The 18,346-nt window shown below is 43.7% G+C and overlaps 1 protein-coding gene across 1 annotated transcript in view; it reads left to right on the top strand.

Annotated features, from left to right (window-relative positions):
* The first annotated feature begins 11,644 nt into the window (after positions 1 to 11,644).
* Positions 11,645 to 18,346, top strand: part of LOC126278909 (dual specificity protein phosphatase 8-like) — a 795,043-nt gene continuing 788,341 nt past the window's right edge. The window contains exon 1 of the mRNA XM_049979184.1: positions 11,645 to 11,726. The gene's annotated coding sequence lies outside the window, so the exon portion shown is untranslated. The remainder of the gene's footprint in view (positions 11,727 to 18,346) is intronic.

The following is an 18,346-nucleotide window of genomic DNA, read 5'->3' as shown; positions in this document are numbered from 1 at the left end:
ATGCGTGTTTGGCGCCGTGCAGGTGAGCGCCACAATCAGGACTGCATACGACCAAGGCACACAAGGCCAACACCCGGCATCATGGTGTGGGGAGCGATCTCCTACACTGGCCGTACACCTCTGGTGATCGTCGAGGGGACACTGAATAGTGCACGGTACATCCAAACCGTCATCGAACCCATCATTCTACCATTCCTAGACCGGCAAGGGAACTTGCTGTTCCAACAGGACAATGCACGTCCGCATGTATCCCGTGCCACCCAACGTGCTCTAGAAGGTGTAAGTCAACTACCCTGGGCAGCAAGATCTCCAGATCTGTCCCCCATTGAGCATGTTTGGGACTGGATGAAGCGTCGTCTCACGCGGTCTGCACGTCCAGCACGAACGCTGGTCCAACTGAGGCGCCAGGTGGAAATGGCATGGCAAGCCGTTCCACAGGACTACATCCAGCATCTCTACGATCGTCTCCATGGGAGAATAGCAGCCTGCATTGCTGCGAAAGGTGGATATACACTGTACTAGTGCCGACATTGTGCATGCTCTGTTGCCTGTGTCTATGTGCCTGTGGTTCTGTCAGTGTGATCATGTGATGTATCTGACCCCAGGAATGTGTCAATAAAGTTTCCCCTTCCTGGGACAATGAATTCACGGTGTTCTTATTTCAATTTCCAGGAGTGTATATCGAAGGAATAGCAAGCAAAAGTAGGCCAGTAGCCTAACGTCTCTGTGCTTTCTAAAACACAGAAAATAATTGCCCAGTTTCTTCATGAATTGTGTACATTGTATATAAAGAAAGACATAGATGAATAAATATATTTTTAAACATCCTGCTACCGTCTTATAGTGTAACTGTGGGGTACTTATAGCCTGATGCGATCGATAGTCATCGTCTAAGCCCGACGCGATAGATAGTAATCGCCTACTTTGACCTCCAATAACTCATGCACTATTGAAGTTACATTCCTGTAATTCATACGAATTCAGGTTTACACTAATAGCTTTCTAAAGACACGTCGATCGACGAAATCGGATGAAGTGTTTAGATTTTAGAATTTCGTTGCTGGGTGTAGCTTGTATAATTTACCGTCAGATACTGAATTTTAAACTAATAGAGATTTTGAAAATCTGATTACACCATCAGATACGTCGTGCAAATAATAGTAATGTAGATGTTTCTTTTTGAGGTATCATTGAGGTATCATGATTCATCTGGTTACTATTAATTTCTATGCGAACTGTGAAATGTCTGCCACGATGGTTTCACAAAGCTCACTATCTTTGGCACTCTCGGCGTACAAGTCTCTTTCATCGACACAGCGTCACCATGGAATTCCCAGCCACGCGGCCGCTGGACCCCTCTTTCTTCAGCCAACATCCGGCACCACATGGTCGGCCTGCCGAGCGGCCCATTCCTGCTGAGCCGCCGTGCGGCCACGCCAACTCCGAACTTAGAATATATCTTCAGGGCGCCACAACTTGCTCATTATCTCACAATCAGGAGGTCATTTCGTGCACAGAATGCTGCACTAGCAACACTGTCACAGTTATGGATTACTGTAGAGGCAACACGGCTCAGTATTTCTGCAGGGGATAATCAGGGACTTGTTGAGCCAATGGCACGTCGAGTTGCTGTGCTACACTGGACAAGAGGAAGTCCGACACGATATAAGAGGTTATCCCATGACTTCAGTCACTACACTGTAACTGTGCATTACAGCTACTTGTGCATGTAAGCTACTGGCCAGTAACAGCACATGCACGTCTGTTTTTAAAGCGAGGCTTATGTACATTATGGACAACTCGTCCGATTCCAGCTGTGAATAAATACAGTACATAAAACTTTCTACCCACTTTAAGACGGTTGCTCTAAAAGTTATTGCCATCACATAATAGTTGAAGACTTGTTTCAATCCCAGCATGCTCGAGATAGATGTCGTGAGGACGACGGTTCAAACTCGCGTCCGGCCATTCAGATTTACCATTTTCGTGATTTCCCAAAATCGTTCTAGCCAAATTCTATGATGGTTCTTTCAAAGGGCATGTCTGATTTCCTTCCCCATCCTTGACACAATCCGAGCCTGTGCTCCGTCTCGATGTCGATGGGACGATAAACCCGATCTTCCTTCCTTCTTCCTATCGAGTTAATGTCAGAAGAATATTTTACTTGGTTTTCAGTGTCAGAGCTAGTGAACGGTGTAATTTTTAGCATCAGTTTATGCTTTTAAGACAAGAAGTGATATTATCATAAAGCATTAACGGTTGAGTAGTCAAACGCAGATTCTATCGTAATAATGAAATTACGCTTACTCACACCCGTTTCTGTTCTGCCGTGTACAGTGTTGGTCGTGCAGTATGGTCCGTACCAAAGTCAGGTGATACTGGACACATAAGTAACTTTTTATCTGTTTTTAGGATAGGATAAAGAATAAATGTGCTGGTGAGGGTTGTTTATTTATTCATCGTATCATGATACAGAGCTTGGTTCAAACACATAATTTTAAGGGTATACAGTGTAAGAAATGACAAGCAAAATACAGGTACAGAATCAAATGTCCAAAGTATTATACTAAATTATGTGCACATTAAACAAGTTCTTAGATTTCTAAGTACAATCTCTTGATCCAGTTGAGCCCTTCAGGTGATGGATTGTGGATGTCATTTATTGTTCCCCCGAAGGTCCGTTTCGGTCATTCACCACAGTCACAATCTGGAGAGGGTGGAAGACAGTGAAGTAAGTGGTTTCAAATGTTTTGGAATGCGAAATGACCGAAAGGGCAGCTTCTGGTCGTTTTTAACTCCCCAAGTACTGCACGAGTTTAAAGTCATTGCATGAAACCAGCAGGCATGTCAGACATCTCAGAAAATTACGAAGAAATGCTTGCAGCACAAACGAGAGATTTAGGTTCCAGTTTAATACATCTACCTAAGATTGAGTTTGAAAATTAGAATTATTGTTCGGTAGAGAAATTAAAAGTATCTTACAGACTGAACAGAGAAAAGAGACTGGGAAGTAAAGATTTAAGTCAAAACTTTACGAAAATACTACATGCGATGCGTCAGATTCAATCGATAAAGAGGTGGAACGTTTTTCAACCAATTGTTGTTGTTATTATATTGTAATTTTGATTTATATAAACAGGTCATCGCCTTTCCTTTATATATATGAAAATGAATAGTTTTTTCTAAGGCCCATACCAACCGACAAATTTCTTAACATCTTGAACGGTAAGTCTTAGAAAATCTTTTCCTGTGGTGTATCGTTTTCGTTTACGCAGAGATAAACGTTCCAGTAAAGGTTTTATGCAATTATACCTCATTCCAAAACAACAATAAAATTTTACACCAGTTGTGGCTTATACACTATGTGACCAAAACTATCCGTACTCCTGGCTGAAAATTCGTCACTCCACACAAACGTTTTTCCACAATCCAATCGTCCAAAGTTTACGCTCCGTACATCAAGCGAGGCGTCGTTGGTCACTTACAGGAGTGATGTGTGTCTTATGAACAGCTGCTCGACCATGAAATCCAAGTACTCTCACCTCCCGCCTAACTGTCATAGTACTTGCAGTGGATCCTGATGCAATTTGGAATTCCTGTGTGATGGTATGGATAGATGTCTGCCTATTACACATTACGATCCTCTTCAGCCGTCGGCGGTCTCTGTCAGTCAATAGACGAGGTCGGTATGTACGCTTTTGTGCTGTACGTGTCCTTTCACTTTCCGCTTCACTATCACATCGGAAACAGTGCACCTTGGGATGTTTAGGAGTGTGGAAATCTCGCGTACACACATATGACACAAGTGACACCCAATCATCTGACCACGTTCGAAGTCCGTGAGTTCCACGGAGCTCCCCATTCTGCTCTATCACGATGTCTAATAACTGCTGAGGTCTGTTGATATGAAGTATCTGACAGTAGGTGACAGCACAATGCGCCAAATATGAGAAACGTATGTTTTTGTGGGTGTCCGGATACTTTTGGTAACGTAGTGTATAGTCCTTACTGGGCACCGTCCGCTTTACAGGAACGGATTTCTGATTGGAAATGGAGAGGAAAGCGTCCTATGAACGTGTGTGCGGAAAGTAAGGAACGATAGGCCGCGAAATGGAAACCGCCGTGAAAATCATAACTGTTTTATTTGCAACGGTTAACTACACTTTCCAACTACTTCTCTATACAGTCGCCGCTCAGGCTTAGACATCTGTCGGAGCGTGGGTAATAACACTTCCTATCGAAAACGCTGCAGGAGCATCTTCACTGACCCTGCAGAGTGCGGCTGAGAATTGTCGTGTAGAACGAACCGCATCACAGTTATGTTATATGGATTGCATAGCTTCTGGCTAAATCTTTCGCCATTCCCTCATACCTGGCGGGAGACTATAATGTCTAGCCATCATTACGTTCTCTCTGTGAGCTCAGAACTGAAAAGAGCGAAATCGTGCGAACGACGGGCGTCCTAGACACAGTGCCCAACGCATCTGCGCAAAGCTTCACCAGATTTTTCACTGTATTTTCCATTTCGCGACCGATAGTTCCTGACTTTCCGAATAACCCTCGTAGATAGTGCTGATGAAAGACAGAGGCTGTGTGATTGACGCAGCGTATGTAAACAGCAGAATGGGACGTTATTCACCTCGGGAACAAGCCGAGGTGGTGTTTGTGTACGGTCGGGCAAATGGAAACGGACAAAAGACAGCTCGCATATCCCAAAAAACTATACCACACAACGTTTTCAAGCCCGTTGTGGACGTTTATGTGATCATGGGTCCTTACAGACAGACGAACGTGCGGGGAGGTGGCGGACTGTGCAAACACCACATGGTACTGAAGACGAGCCGTAGCAGAAGTTCCAGAGAAGTGGCCCACCAACATGGAGAGCCAAAGTGCGACTGCGTGTATCGTGCATGGCAGCCGCTACTATCCCTATCGCTTGCATCGAGAGCAAGGATTATCAGCAGCGGATTACCCTCCACGGGAAGGATTTTGTCGATGGTTTTTGCACCAGAGCATCACAATGATGTGATTTCTGTCATCAGTCATCTTTACTGACGAAGCAATCTTTACCAGAACAGCTTGCTTGCAGTACGATGAATCAGTCGCACAGCCTCCAACACACAAAAAACACACGACACGAGGTCAGTGGAACTGTCATTCGTCACCGCCGTCTAACGTAGCAACGATATATTTCCGGACAAATATTCATAGGACCTTTTTTCCTCCATTTCCTCCATTCTTCCGTTCCTGCAATTCGTCGGTTTTATTCATGTTCTCCCTGTATGTAACAATTCTGCTGAGATCCAGAATGGCTTTACAGAAAATTATGGAAACGAATACCAAAGAAGTACAACATCAAGCAGCTGTGAAAGTTACAGGTCACAGAAAATGTCGGATCAGGTGTCAACCGAGAGTGCTAACACCAGAGAAGTTAATCAACATGAAGGTTGCATATTGTTTTTGTCCGAAGGATTCTTTGCGACGCCTTTGTTGCTAGTCTGGCCTCTGTCTTTTTGCGCAAGTTCTGTCACATATTTTATACAGATTTTGTCTTTTTCATGAATTTTTATCAGAAGCCAGTGGATTACGTGTGAGTTTCTGCCAGCAACTAATATCCTACTTGGATCAGTGTTTGTATGGATTAATGATGTTGCCAGTTCCCTCGGTCTCTTGATTTATATCTATGTGACTTAACTTCTTGACGCTGCTTACAAAACTGAACCTTACACTATTGCCGAAACGCAGAAAGTAATTTAATGATGTATTGCTGCAGTTCCTTATAAACTGTAACAAGATGTTTCTCAGTTCTCCAGATTTAGTTTTCAGTTAACATTTTCTGAGATACGAAAGATTTCACACAATTCTGAATTTTCCACCATAAATACCAATACACAGTTTACATGTAGTTAGAATGTCTGAGTAGTAAATGACAATTTGTGACTGATGAAGGACGTCTGATGGTGTATGTAATATTGTGCAATAGTGTAGTTTGTGATGTAATGTAAAACAGATGGAACTTATATCAGAAATGCAATACCTTTACACCTGTCCTTAAGACATGTAATGGTATGGTCGATTACATCTTATTTGACATTTTTCGGTCTAAGGCGCTGCAGTCATGGACTGTGCGGCTGGTCCCGGCGGAGGTTCGAGTCCTCCCTCGGTCATGGGTGTGTGTATTTGTCCTTAGGATAATTTAGGTTAAGTAGTGTGTAAGCTTAGGGACTGATGATCTTAGCAGTTAAGTCCCATAAGATTTCACACACATTTGAACATTTGACGTTTTTCATAAAGTACACTCCATAAGAAACAAAAGTGAAGCAGCTAGATGGCGTGGTTGAATGTCAACACAGATTGGTAAAAGTAAACATCATCGACAGTTGTGTAAGTTATTAGAGTTGCAATTCTCTGTGATAGGCAGAATGACCAGCAGAGTGCATTAGTGTTGTTCGTATTTCGTGTTCTTAACCAGGCCTGGTAGGGTATATAATGGGGATGATCAGCGCCAGACGTTGGGTGACCACTGTAAAGAACATGGAGATGCAACGTGGTTGTGTGAAACGGCGTCATCAGAACCTAACAGGGTTTGAAAAGGACCTGATTGTGAGGCTGTATTTTGACAGATGATCTAATCATGTAATATCCGGATTTGTGGGGGCATTCAGACGTGACAGTGGCCCAGTGTTGATCTGCATGGGAATGCAAGGGCAGGCAAACTTGTGATCAAGGTTCTGGTCGACCACATTTGACCATCAGAAGGAAGGTTCGCCTTATTGTGCACCAAGCACATTGTGAACCATTCACATGTGAGTTTGCCATCGTAGAAAAAAGAGTTGCCCCCCCCCCCCCCCCTTAAATATTCTGTGTCAGCCTATAGTATTGGCCAGACACTAGTAGCAATCAGGCGAATGTGTTAGCGTCCCAGACATAGCCTGCCATTAACATCACAACAGCAATGGCTATGTTTCGAGTAGTGCTATAATAAAGAAGCATAGACTGCTGATGAATGGCGCTGCATTGTTCTCAGTGATGAATCACAGTTCTGCAAAACTCCACATGATTGTCGTCGTCAACTATGGTGACAAACTGGCGACAGGGCTCCTTATTCTAAGGCTTGGTGTTAAATGTGATGTCATGAGGTGGGGATCGGTTATATGGATAGCACATGACATTTCAGGGCATGGCTAGTACCGACTGTGAAGTCTCATGGCACTATGGTCACCTCCTGTGTTATGTCTCATTTGAAAGTATCGTTTTGCCATTTTTCAATAGGACAACTCCTGTCCTTAAATGGCACATGTCTCTACGAACAGTCTGTGGGATGTTGAGGTGCTCCCGTGGCCACTAAGCTCCGCAAATGTGTTCCTAGTAGAACACATATGGGAACAGCTCGGAAGTCAGCTCTGTTCCACTTCCAGTACCCAGAATATTGAAGACGAGTTACAAATGTCGTTCTTGGGCAGCACGTGTCCTTGCGAACTTTGTGCAGGATGTTGAGGTCATCCCATGGCCACCAAGATCCTCAAATAGGTCCGCAACATGTTGGGGATCAGCTCGATCATCAGCTCCGTACCAGTGCCAGTATCTGGGATATCGAGGACCAGTTAAAGATGCTGTCCTTAGAAGGCACTTGTCTCTACGACCTATGAACAGGATGTCTGGATCCTACCATTCCCACCAATGTCCCAAATATGTCCTTCACAAAACATGTATGGGATCAGCTTGGATGTCAGGTCTGTATTAGTGCCAGTATCTGGGGTATCTAAAAGGACCAGTTAAAGATGTCGCTTTTACATGGAACTTGTCTCTGCGACCTATTTGCCGGATATTGAAGGTCTCCTATGGTCTCAACAACATCCCCAAATAGGTCCCTGACAGAACATGTATGCGACCAGCTCGGACGTCACCTCAGCACCAATACCAGTATCCAGCATGTCGAGGACCAGTTAAAGATGTTGTCCTTAAATGACACTTGTGGCTGCAAACTGTATGCAGGATGTTAAGGTTCTCCCATGGCTACCAAGATCCACAAATATGTCCCTGACAGGACATGAGTGGGACCATCTCAGACGTCAGCTCTGTACCAGTGCCAGAATCCAGGACATCGAGGGCCAGTGAAGGATGTCGTCCTGAGATGGCAGTTGTCTCTCAGAACTGTGTGCAGGATGTTGAGATCCTCCTGTTGCCACAACCCCAAATATGTCCTGAGCAGAACGTGTATGGACCCAGCTCGTACATCACCTCTGTACCACTAACAGTATCCAGGATAACGCGGACCAGTTAGAAATACCACTCGTACACGGCAAATGTCTCTAAGAACTGTCTGTGGGATGTTGAAGTACTCCTGTGGCCACAATGACCCCCAACTATGTCACCTAAAGACACATATGAGACCAGCTCATAGGTCAGCCAGTATGCAGGATATCGAGGACCAGTCCTTAGATGGCACTTGTCTCTGCAACCTTTGTGCAGGATATTGAGGGTCTCCCGTGGCCACCAACATTCCCAAATAGGTCTCAACAGAGCATGTATGGGACCAGTTCAGACGTCAACTTCATACCAGTGACAGTATCCACGATAACGAAGACCAGTTAGAAACGACCTTCTTACAAGGCATGTGTTTCCATGAACTGTGTGCGGAATGTTGAGATTCTCCCACTGACAAAGAGAACATGCATGGAATCAGCTCCGTCTCAGTTTCAATATACACAATATCGACGACGAGTTAGAAAGTTGTATGCCTGCATGTCCCAGGAGAGGCTGTAACGAATTCATGACGCCCTTCCCAACCGAATCTGTGCATGCATCCGGACCACCGGTGAGCTTTCGTTTCCTTCTCCCCTTCTAATGCTTCATTCCTCTTGTCAGACAGTGTGCTTTGGCAGTATACATATAGGGTGGCGCACGAAATGTGTTAGCATTTTGTTTTTGAATGTAAACTTTATTGTCAATACAATCTGAAAGGAAAATATACTACAATGAAGAGCCGTCCATGGAGATTTGTTCTAACTCAGCACATGCTCAATATGTCCACCATTTCGTTTCCCTACTTCCTTCAAACGAACACTGAAGTTAGTGATTACCCTAAGGCAAATGTCTTCCGTAATTTCACTGCAAGCTTGAAAATAAGTCTTCTGAGCTCCATTAAATCACGTGGACGTTTAGGGAAATTTTTTTCCTTTAGGTACCCCCAAAGAAAAAAGTCACATGGATTGAGGTCTGGACTATTGAGGGAGCAATTTTGTCCAGTCTGCAGTATGTGGCCTTGCTCCATCTTGCATGAACCACTGCCTGGTGAAGGGCAAGGCAGTAGCAAGAAGCTGTGGAATGAAGCTATTGCGAAGTATGCTCAAATAACGCTCGCTGTTCACAGTTTCTTCACAGAAAAAGGGTCCAATAAGTCCGTGACTGGAAATTGCTGCCCACGCTGTAATCCTCGGAGCATAATGTTGTCGTTAATGAAGCACTTGTGAGATTTCAGTGGCCCAAAATCGTACATTTTGTTTGTTAAACACACACGTCCCTATCCTCCGCCCACTGAGCAAACAGTAGTCTCTTCTGCTTGTGTTCTTCAGTGAGCTTCTGTGCCCAAGTCACTTTTAAGAATATTTTGAACGGAGAATCTGGATATTCCCAGTTGCACTGCTGCCTTTCTACACGATTTCCCAAGACTTCTCTGTACAGCAGTTCGTACCGCTTCATTATTCTCCGGCGAACAAACAAGCTTAGGCGGAGGTTGCTTCGCTTCCAGTACTGTTCCTTCCTGTACAAATTTATCGTACAACCTGTGGATGGCTTCTTGCAAGGGACTCATCGTGTGTTAAACTGTAGTGCACAGTGCCTCTGAGTCATAACAAGTCTTATCGCTTCATGAAAAAGTTACACAATTACCTATCGTTGCTGTGTCGTCAGTCTTCCATAGTCAGCCATTGTTGCTCACTAGTCTCCTAGAGGCAGTATCGTGATTTACATGTCATTTCGTAACTCAGTTGTTTTTCCAAGCTCTGCTGGTACTTCTGTAGACATTCCATAGACTAAATATCTCTGGAGTGAGCATTCACATGCGCAGAACAGATTTTGTGTTGTCAACATACATTGCCGGCCAGGTCACGTGTTCTCGGGACGTCATGTGTTTGTCCGTGTAACGCCCTGTATATTTAGGATGTCACTACATCCCTAATACAGACGGATTCTTTTCGTACGTATCGTGGATTATTTATATATGTTGCGCAGACATTTTAACAGTATCCATTTGATACCGGGAATAGACCAGCTACGTAACTTTTAAGGGCAAGTGATATTACATCCTCCTTCTTTGCCATAAGTGTCACAGTTCAGATGCACTCGATTTTTGGTACTTTTCGGAATGATACGGCACTGTTTAGTGTTACAGAGCCTGACGTACATTTTTGCAGTGATAGTCTTGCAAAACGACTTGACAGTACGCTAGTACTTCTGCAAGTGTCCGAAAAACACCGAATTTTCCACACATTAGCGATTATATCCCTGCTAATTCGACTTTTTTTCTGCTATTTCTGCGTATTTATTTTCTCGTTTTTGCGACCTAAAGTACACTTTTTCTTACTGGTGACACTTTGAAGTATTTATTTAACGCATTCTAAGTACTTGCTCCCAGTTTATTAAATAAATAGTAGACTGAGTAATCTATATACATAATCGATAAGTCACTGATAAATGCATGGAGGATAGTATTTGCTGAAACAACTAACCATTCCCTTTCCTGTTCCACTAGCAAATTTACGAGAGGAAGCGATTGTTCGTAAGCTTTTTTCAGAGCCGTAATATCCATCATATAGTCATAAAATCGTAGAAAAGTAGGTCTACAGAATCAAGCCTTAATTATAATGCGTCTCGAAATTTTTAAACATATACAGTGTCTATTACTAATATGATAACTATAATCAGATCTACATGGTATGTACCCATCAAAAGTTACTATCCCTCCTTTCACATATTTTTCTTGCGTCCGTAGCAACAACAGTAATTCACCATAGCTATTACACTATCAAGAAACGGTGAAACACAACAAAAACTCTCGATATTATAAACTTCAAACGTTGCAGAAAGTACAAACGCACAGCGAAGTCCCGAAAACACGTGATAGTCCTGGTTTAATGTTGACAACATGCGCAGAACGCAATGCTCACTCCAGAGATATTTACCCAATGAGAGATCCCACCTAATGTGGGTCGTAAATTGTGAAAGAAATAATTGGTAACACATTTCGTGCGCCACCCTGTATTTAAGGCTTACGACTGGTGAGGCAGGGATGGCACTGAATCGCTAAATGTGTTCCAGTGAGACCTCTTTCTAAATTTGGTCATTTTACCATAAGGTCGTGTTACTTTTAGAGCTCCCTGTAGAGGAGGTACCGAGGCGGCCAGCTGGGATCGAGGGAGACCTGCTATCACTTGCTGCGTTGCTGGATGCCTACGCAGCCAGTGGCCGCGCCGCCCGCTGTCTCGCGCGCGCCGATGCTGGATGGACGACGCTGCGCGCCTCGGCGGAGCACGTGAGGCCGGCGCGGCGGTGCGGCGTCCGCGCATGCGCGCTGCGCGCGGAGCCCGGTCCCTTGGCGCGCGGCGTCCATCCGCCACAGCTTCCAGTGGCGCGCCGGCCGTCCCCCAGAGCGGCCTAAGCAGAGCGGCTCCAGCGAGCGGCGCCGCCAGCAGACAGGCATGACGCCGGCGTAGACTCGCCACCAGGTAACTCCGCCGCTCCTCCTGCGCCTCTCTTGGTCTCCCTCTCCCGGCTCACGCCGCCACGTGAAGAAGCACTGGCGACCCTGTCTCGTGCTTTGTCACCCACTCTCGTTCGCTTATTAATCACTGCAAGCTCCCGCTCAAAACGCCGGTCCGCGACTGCACGGACAGTGGAAGCACACATGCGATTCAAAATACACATATTTTTCATTGCAAGTGCTATTTAAGAAACATGCAACTCATCACACCTGAAAGCCTACAGCATTATATACTCGTATTACTCTGCAAACTGAATACTTTGCACTTAAGACACACTCTCTTTTGTATCATTACTTGGTTTCAAATCTCCTTCGGGACTTCTACAATTTTTTACATCTTCATTCGCTCCATTTCCAAATAGGATCCTCATATTTTGAGTTCAAACTTCAGTATAGCCTCACGCCGTCGCGGGAAGAAACACTGGCGACCCTGTCTCGTGCTCTATCACCCACTCTCGCTCGCTTATTAATCACTGCATGCTCCCTCTCAAAACGCCGATCCGAGACTTCACGGACAGTGGAAGTACACGTGCGATTCAAAATATACGTGTTTTTCATTGCAAGTGCTACTTGAGAAACATGCAACTCATCACATCTGAAAGTCTACAGCATTATTTACTCGTGTTACTCTGCAAACTGAAAACTTTGCACTTAAGACGCACTCTCTTTCGTATCATCACTTGGTTTCAAAGCTCCTTCGGGACTTTTCCAATTTTTTACATCTTTATTCGCTCCATTTCTAAAGAGGATTCTCATATTTTGGCGTTAAAACGTCAGTATAGTCAAATGAATTTAGTCGTGCACCTTGTAATAACATATCAACGCGTTTCAGTGCCTCGGTGGGCGTGGGGTAGATGTAAATCTACACCTATATCCTTCATTTCGCACTGAAGTGCCTAGCAGACAACTGATCGAACCGCCTTCAGGTTATTTATCTGGCGTCCCACTCTCTAACACCGTGCGAGAAAGTGAAAGCTTAACTCTCTCTGTGCGAGCTCTGATAAAAATGTTCAAATGTGTGTGAAATCTTATGGGACTTAACTGCTAAGGTCATCAGTCCCTAAGCTTACTTAACCTAAATTATCCGAAGGACAAACACACACACCCGTGCCCGAGGGAGGACTCAAACCTCCGCCGGGACCAGCCGCACAGTTTATGACTGCAGCGCCCTAGACCGCTCGGCTAATCCCGCTCTGCGAGCTCCGATTTCTCTAATTTCATTACAATGATGATTTCTCGACATGTAGTATGGAGTAGGCAAAATATTTTCGCATTGGGCAGAGAAAGTTCACGATTGAAATTGCGTGAAATGATCTCGTCGGAACGAGAAACGCATTTGTTTCAATGACAGCCAAATGAACTTGCGTGTCATATCCGTGACGCTCTCTACCATATTTTGCGATTATACAAAACGAACTGCCCTTCTTCGGACTTTTCAGATGTCCTCCTTCAGTCAACGTGTTGCCTGATAGCATTTTGTTTCCTGTATTCGCTCCACTTAACTGTTCAAATCTTACTTCACAGGACCCGCTATTTAGCCACTCACGTACGTCCCCGTCACCTGCGTCTGCTCAACCAGATATCTGTATTCCGAACGAAAGTATTCGTTCTAATTGTGATAAGGTACTTCAAGCTTAATGCTTTTTTTTTAATTTCTCGGAACCATGTATGGATAATCTGCTAGCCGGATATTAGGAACTTGTTGTACTTCACTTTTCATAGCAGTCGTTAATCATTGCGACAGCAATAAACATATGATGTTTATCACTCCGTTGACAGTCGATTTATTCTGTAATTTACACTGAAGGTTGGCTGAAGCCTTCTATATCTGTGAGATGATGAGTACAAAAAAGCTGAAGGTGTACACGATTTGTTTTTTACCTTCATGAGAATAAAATAAATGCAGCATTGCTTTCCCCTTGTAAGGAAAGTTGTAAGAAACAAACTGCTAGAGTTGATGTTAAGAACGCCAGTTTTGTTCTGGTCATTTCAGAAATGTCTCTTACGCAAAATAGGCTATAAGTCTTGTAAACAGCATTCTTTTCTAAACAGCTCTCTACTGTAGCGCTGTTTATATCGCGTTAAGTGGACGTCAGAAAATTTCGGTATATCTTTTTTTATATACAAGCAATTTTTTTTCCTTCGTGGGAAATCACTGTTTGAACTCCTGAATGGATACTTGATTTCAACAATTACACGTCTCAAAGTTATTGTGGAAACGGTCACTTTCGAATAAATGTTTCGTGACGCTTTATGTCACACGTTTTCTCCGAGCGATGGAATAATGCTGAGGTTTCTGTTGTCCAGCCGGGTTGTTGATTAAACAGAATCAACAAGCCGGCTGAAAGCTGTTTTATTAAGCGTACTCGCTGGTTGGAATCTGGTGGTGTCTGGTTGGAGCCCAGGGAGCTAATGCGTAACAATAGAGCTCACAGCATTAGAGTGAGACGACGGGGCCTGTTGTCCAAATATCGCGCAAAAAATGGAGTCAACAGCGCTGATGAACACATGAAATACACCATTAATTGATAATGATGGCTCAAAAAATATTTCACTGTGCAAATTATAGTAGAAGATCCGACGAAAAGCGTTTCGGAGCATTGTGACCAGCTTCTTCTATTATATATAGACACTACGAGCGGTCCAGATGAAACTCAAGTAAGGTTACGCTTTCCATTGCCTCCTGCATCGCTATTAACGCACACACACACACACACACACACACACACACACACACGCATGGTAACTATCTGTTGGGTATTGCGTAATGTACAATACGAGTGTTACAGTCGTTCACAGTATTTACGCCCTGTTTGAGGCAAGCGGCTGCGGATGGAGAAGAGAAGCCATTCCTTGTCTATCGCATTCAGATAGCTTCCTCACCCGACGTTCCTTTGCTTATAACCGAAATTTTAAGTGAAGGAATAAAAGGTTTTTTTTTTAAAAAAAATTACGAAGCCGTTGTATCATATGGGGTAGAATGTGTTGTGCTTCTATTCTTCACAAGTTATGTTAACAAGAATCTCATCGTCTTCCACTTCACAATTCCAAACGACTGGGCACACTAAATTGTACATGTAATTTAAGTGCATGATACATTCAATTAATGAAGATATTTCTGTTTACTTCATAGTTTTTTAATTTAGGGTCTACAGCTTCATTAAGTCTTTCTGTGAAGTCATTATTTTGTATCTGACTCTGTCTTTGAAATAAATACTTTATATCACTTGCAATTAGACGATGTTGACCTCTTTGGCATTATACAGCAATATTGCAGAAAATAATTTGTAAGCTTTTGAGAAATGGATTTTAATGCAAAACGTTTTTGTGTAATGCTGCTTGATAGTGTCAAATACGGTACAGCTAACCAGTTACCAATAAAATAAGCTGTTTTGTAAAACAAAACCAGCTTAATGGGTACATATAAAGTAACTTTGTACGAGTTATATTTTTCACTGAATTGCTCACCTATTATCTTCATGTTCTTCATCGCAACAGGTCACCTCTTACTGATGAAGCTGCCCCTCGTGGACACTGTGCTTCTCAACAAAGTTATGTTCAAATAGCATCCAACGTTACCACAAATAATTTTGCATATGCTTGCTGGTCTGTTGCAAATAAAATCACGCACTGAAGCATGGGGAACAGAATCGTCTGTGATGAAGGATTCTAGCAATCGTTTCTTACTATACGCAACTAGTCACTTTAGCCCTGAGATTCAAAGTGCAACACTGATATCGTATAAAATAATTGTTCATGTCGTCCTCTCTGTATCTAGGACAGTGGCCAGAAAGTGAGAATCACTATTGGTACGTGACGTGAGTAGAAATGAAATATTCTCTGTATTGTCTTGCTTTGCAGTTTTACTTGAGTTGCTTGGACAGACAGCGATATCAACACAAATGTCATAGAATACTGTTTGTTGGGAAGTTGCATCCAGATACAGCCGCGTAAATGGGAAAAGTCTTCTTTACTTGTACCATTTGGGAATCTTTCCATTACCGAAGTGTGATTTTTTATAACTATCGTTATTCTGAATGGGTGACTCCAGTGAATATTGCATAGGCAGTAATGTTACATTGTTTGAAACGAGTGGGAAGGAAGCGGGGAGGCTGAAATTAACTGCCAGTAAATAGGCTACTCCTGTCCCATAGCCGGCCAGGGTGGCCGAGCGGTTCTAGGCGCTACAGTCTGGAACCGCGTGACCGCTACGGTCGCAGGTTCGAATCCTGCCTCGACATGGATGTGTGTTATGTCCTTAGGTTAGTTAGGTTTAAGTAGTTCTAAGTTCTAGGGGACTGATGACCTCAGCAGTTAAGTCCCATAGTGCTCAGAGCCATTTGAACCATTTTTTGAACCTGTCCCATAACACGGAGTGGTTCGGGGAACCTAGCGTCAGAATCTGGCCAACAGAAAATTATCACCAATTCCACACTTCCCAAAGCCATTATCCTCCTCCTAGGTGTTTGAGATCAGTGCACATCTATAGCCGTTGCAGACGAAACAGCGGGGACGAAAATGTCTTACACTACAAAGACAGCTAGAGTGCGATTATGACCCCGTCTAGGGCTGCGGCTGCTGATGAGTCTACAGTACTGTAGCTCCAGTTGCAGTCGATATTAAAGCTGCAGCTGCCGGAATAAGCATATCTCTTAATAATAAACACCCAGCGCTTACATTCAGGGGATGGCACTATTTACGGTACTAATCTACATTACTAGCACAGTATAAGTATCTTGATCGCGAACGTCGTTCTGCATTCCAATTTGACCACAGAAACACTAACGACGACCATACTGGGTGTTTCAGAAAGAATACTAAATCTTTTAGGAGCTGGAAGTACAGACGAACTGCAATACAAAATGCCATATAATATGTGTCCAATTTTGATTGCGTACAGAGGTCCAGTTACTAGATTGTAACCCGAACAAACTTATATCAAAGGCAAATAAGGACGTTCACAGTTGATTTTAAAAAATTCCACCGCCAACTTCAACGCAAATTTGGACTTCTCTTGATAAGACCACGTGTAGCTCTTCTGAGGTCGTCCTTGGGCTGCACTTCTCATAATCCGAACGAACAAATCGGCTCTTTTAGTTACTTTTTATTTATAGTCTTCGCGTTTCGACCATCTGCAGAGGCAAAAATCCAAAGGGGTAAGGCCTGGGGGTCTTGGTGGCTAAGAAACGTGCCCATATCTACCGATCTATCTTCGGCCGAATGTTAGGTTTAGATGATGTGTCACCTGTCGACTTAAATGTGCAGGAGCCACGTCATTCTGGATGAAAATACGAATTTTTGTAGCCAAATGAATCTCTTTCAATAATACTGGGAGCTCATTTTCGAGAAAGTGTAGATAATGGAGTCCTGTAAGACGCTGCGGTAACACAACAAGCCCAATCAACTGATTGTCTATCAAACCACGCCACACATTTACAGAGAAGCGTTCTTGAAAATGTTTTTTTCCACAATGGCACTTGGATTTTCTTCTGACCACTGACGTGAATTACGAGCGATATCGATGCCGTCACGAGTGAAAGTGGCTTCATCGGTGAATAGTGAAAATGGGATTACCTGGAGATTTTCAAGTATCCAATGACAAAATTCCAATCGTCTATCTTCATCCGCTTCTCGGAGGTGTTAAATCAGCAGTACATGATATGAATGGAAACCGTGGATACGTAATGTCCACCATACTCTTGTATGTGGAACACCGATATGTGCAGAAATTCTACTTGTGCTTGTTGAAGGACTACGTTCTACCGGCTGTATAATCTCTGTTCATTTACACGTTCATATGCAATTTGACTGCTGGGCATTGTACCAGTGTCACGCAGGGTATTGAACACAAGAGTAAACACTTTTGAATCTGGTAGTGTGCGGTTAGGAAATCGTACCCCGTATTCTCTACAAGAAGTAGTAGAGTTTCCATTACAAAACCTACACGCAAATACCATACCGGCCTGAAGAATGAAATTTTCACCCTGCAGCAGAATGTGCGTTGATATGAAACTTCCTGGGAGACTAGAACTGTGTGCTGGGACCTAGACTCGAACTCGAAAACTTTGCCTTCTGCAGGCAAGTGCTCTACCACCTGAGCTACCCAAGCACGACTCACGACCCGTCCTCACAGCTTTAATTCCGGCAGTTTCTCGTCTCCTACCTTCCAAACACAGGAAGCTCTCCTGCGAACCTTTCAGAACTAGCTCTCCTGGAAGAAAGGATATTGCGGGACATGGCTTAGCTACAGCTTGGGGGACGTTTCCAGGATGAAATATTCACCCTGCAGCGGAGTGTGCGCTGATACGAAACTTACTGACAGATTGAAACTGCGGAAAACGTCCCCCAGGCTTTTAGGACGGGTCATGATTCGTGCTTGGGTAGCTCAGATGGTAGAGCACTTACCCGCGAAAGTCAAAGGTTCCGAGTTCGAGTCTCGATCCAGCACACAGTTTTAATCTTCCAGAAAGTTTCACCATATCGACCTCCTCAGCTTGTGCAAATACGTGTGGCATATTTACACTCCATAGTACAGTAAATCACAATGAAAACTTCAACGTAAAGCACAACTTCAGAACGTGAACG

This window comes from Schistocerca gregaria, chromosome 6 (genome assembly GCF_023897955.1).
Source record: "Schistocerca gregaria isolate iqSchGreg1 chromosome 6, iqSchGreg1.2, whole genome shotgun sequence".
NCBI lineage: Eukaryota > Metazoa > Arthropoda > Insecta > Orthoptera > Acrididae > Schistocerca > Schistocerca gregaria.
Note: the sequence above shows the minus strand (reverse complement) of the source record. Positions and strands in the feature narration are given on the sequence as shown.